This window comes from Megalobrama amblycephala, linkage group LG2 (assembly GCF_018812025.1).
Source record: "Megalobrama amblycephala isolate DHTTF-2021 linkage group LG2, ASM1881202v1, whole genome shotgun sequence".
In the NCBI taxonomy this organism is placed as follows: domain Eukaryota; kingdom Metazoa; phylum Chordata; class Actinopteri; order Cypriniformes; family Xenocyprididae; genus Megalobrama; species Megalobrama amblycephala.
The window spans coordinates 59,715,828-59,719,338 of NC_063045.1; positions in this window are offsets into that span (position 1 = coordinate 59,715,828).

Below are 3,511 nucleotides of genomic sequence, written 5' to 3' on the forward strand. Positions count from 1 at the left end.
GTTAGAGTTTAGGTGTTTAAGAAACCTTAATGAGCTGGAGACAGAAGGTCATTCATGACTTTATTTCAACAAGACTTGATCATAATGCTCTATATGCTGGTGCCAACCAGTTTCTCCTTTCACGCTTTCAACCGGGTCATCTGCTGGAGTGAACACTCAAAACACTGCAGTCAGAAACACCCAAATAACCAGCATAAAGTTGCATCATTTGTGAAACAGTAAGTCTGCTATATTGTCTTGGTCATTTCAAATAATCAGTCTGTTCGATACGCATTTCTGCTGCTGAACACTGATATTTCCAGCACAAAGTGAACTCACATTCTCCTCTGTCTCTGTTTACCGTATCGTTTCATCTTGTTTCTGTTGTTCTGTTCTTATCAGCGAGACGCAGGTGTTCTCAGATCTGATTATCAACTATTTAAATCTGCTGCATTTCATTTCATTCTTCCTCCTCGTTTGTTTCTTCACCCTCAGCAGGCACTTTCGTGGAACAACGACACGCTTGTTTGTGAGCGACCGGAGAACAATCGATTCACGCTCGTCAAGCACAAGAGAAAGCAGCTCTGAGGACCAAAAAATACTCAGTCTAACTACCGTCAGGCTTTGGGGCAGTGGTGGCATAATGGTTAGAGAGTCAGTTGAGAGTTGACGTTCACTAACTTGGAAGGGTTAAATGCAGAGGGTCACCATACTTGCCCTTCACATGTCACTTTCACTTTCAGCTAGTGCTTCGAAAAAGTAGTTAGTTACACTACAATCTGCAAACTACAATAAAGCTGTCAGGTTGTATAATTATTATAACTGTATAATTTATAGTTTTTGTCTCATATTTATATCATTATATAGTTAAGCTATATCACACCAGTAACAATATCACACGAGTGCTGTTTTTATTCCGAATTGCATGAGTGCAAATGTGATATTGATTTTATACACAGTTCAATAAATGAGAAGTATTGTGATATAACAAATCCTCATTTTGAACGAATCAATTGGGTGAACCAACGATTCAACATTTCTATATTATAGTTCACCCAAAAATGAAAATTCTGCCATCATTTACAAGGTGTAATACCTTTTATTTTGAATCAAATCAAATATTTTTTTTTTCTAAAGCTACTTTTTGTTATGTCTATTTCATACTTTTCTCATGACTTTTTTGGAGTAATTTCTCAGCCAAAATTGATGTGCGTTTAATTTGTAATTAATTAGAATAATTAATCACCACATCGTGTAAATAATTAGACTTTAAATCACATGACAGCACTAATAATATTAACAACAACAATAATATTTTAGCTTCAATTTAGTGGTCAGGTTGTATAATTATTGTATAATTTAAATAACTGCTAATAATACAACAAATAATGATTTTGATAAACATATTAATTAAAAACAATAACAATATTTTAGCTTTGATGTACGTAGCTGTCATGTATAATATAATATAATTTAAATAATTATGAATAATAATAATAACAATATATATGAATATATAATGAATTACATGAAATGAATTATTTTAATAATAAGCATAAATAATAAAAATAATAATAAGAAGAATTTAGCTTCAATTTAGTTGTCAGGTTGTGTAATTAATATAAATATTGTATAATTTAAATAACTGCTAAATAATGATTTTGATAAATATATTAATTAAATAAACTTAATCAAACAATAATAATATTTTAGCTTTGCTGTCATGTTGTATAATATAATATAATATAATATAATATAATTTAAATAATTATTAATAATTAAATGAATAATGAATTAATTATTTTAATAATAAGCATAAATAATAATAAGAAGAAAAAGAATTTAGCTTCAATTTAGTTGTCAGGTTGTGTAATTAAAATAAATATTGTATAATTTAAATAACTGCTAATAATTCAACAAATAATGGTTTTGATACAAAGTATAGTACTTAAATGAAATAAAACAATTAATAATAATGAACAATAATATTATTAATATTTTGACTTTGATGTACGGTTTTAGAATTTACATAATTGTTGTATAATTTAATAATAAATAAAGAATTATTTTAATAATAAGTATAACAACTAAATTAAGTAATAATATTTAATAATAATGATTTCAGCTTTAATGTAGCTGCCAGAGTGTATAATTAATATGACTACTATATATTTAAATAATTAAATTAATAATAAAAATAAATAATGATTTTAATAGATCAATGAAAAATATAAAATGCCATTTATTTAATGTAGCAATTGTTCCTCCTAGATGGTGATGAGGCTGAATAGAGACTTTGTCTCAAGTCTACTTCATCTAAAATGTCTCTTTAAAGGAAAACGACCCCAGATATCTCACGTGTGGCTCGCCATCAAAGTTTGAGATCTCAATATGGACTCAGATGTTTCTCATTCAGTTCTTCCAAAATCAAATGATCTGATCTGCAGTTCACATTCATCTGGGTCGGTTTAATGTCTCCTAAGACAGTTTATAAGAAAAATCTGAGACAAAGACTCTAGACTGTGAAGATCAACCAGCTCATATATAATTTTCCCAGCATTCATTCTGTTTGGTTTCTTCCTCAGACATTAGTTATAATTGGTCCCCAGCAGCAAACTCTCACAAAAGCCCCAAAAATATGGTAATATATTTAATTTAATCTCCCGCTGAGTCTCGTGAACAAGAAGCTGTTTGATCCATCGTTACAAATAATCCTTATTTTCCGTTATTCTTTGGACATTTCCCAATAAAACGACACAGAAACTCTTCAGGATGATAAATATTTGACTGGAATTATCACTCAAAGTCTTCTGCTAAGTGTGAAAGAGAAAAGCCGGGAGAAAAATAAGGGATATTTTGTGCATGACTGCCCTCCCACTGCCAACGGGACGCATCTTTAAATAAGGACTGCAGTTTTTCATGTATATTTGCACAATTATTTTTGCCAGGCAAGCAGGAGCTACGCGTTAACCATGCTGATTAGCATTTAAAAGAGCCCCATTTTTCATATCCGCCAGCTCCAGCCCCTCTGACTGCAATTGAACTCGCAGACCCGACGCTGTTCAATTATGGCCGTAAATACCGTCCAGGACAAAAGGCAGAAATGAGACTGTCTTGTGAGGAAAAGGGGAACCTTTGAAACAACTGAAAGGCCTTTAATAACGCGAGCCGGCGCTCCAAATGAAATGAATCACGTGCCAAACAAGCTGACAAACTCTCACAGAACTTCTGCAAGGACCGGGAAGCGTTCAGACTTTAACTGGTCAAAGACACGAGAGAGTCTGAGGGGAAATTAAAGATGGCTCAGAAAGGTCAGAGTCGTGCGTCAGCAGATTCGCCCGCCGTCGTCTGGATGTCGTGGAAGTTTCCGCCAGCGGTTCGGAGGCGAGAATGAGAAAACCAGTGGACAACTGCTGACATCTTTAAAGGGATAGTTCACCCAAAAATGAAAATGATCCCATGATTTACCATGTTTTGCTCTATCCTCTGAGCTTCTGCGTTTGTCGTTACGTCATGCGTCGGGTCAGGGGTT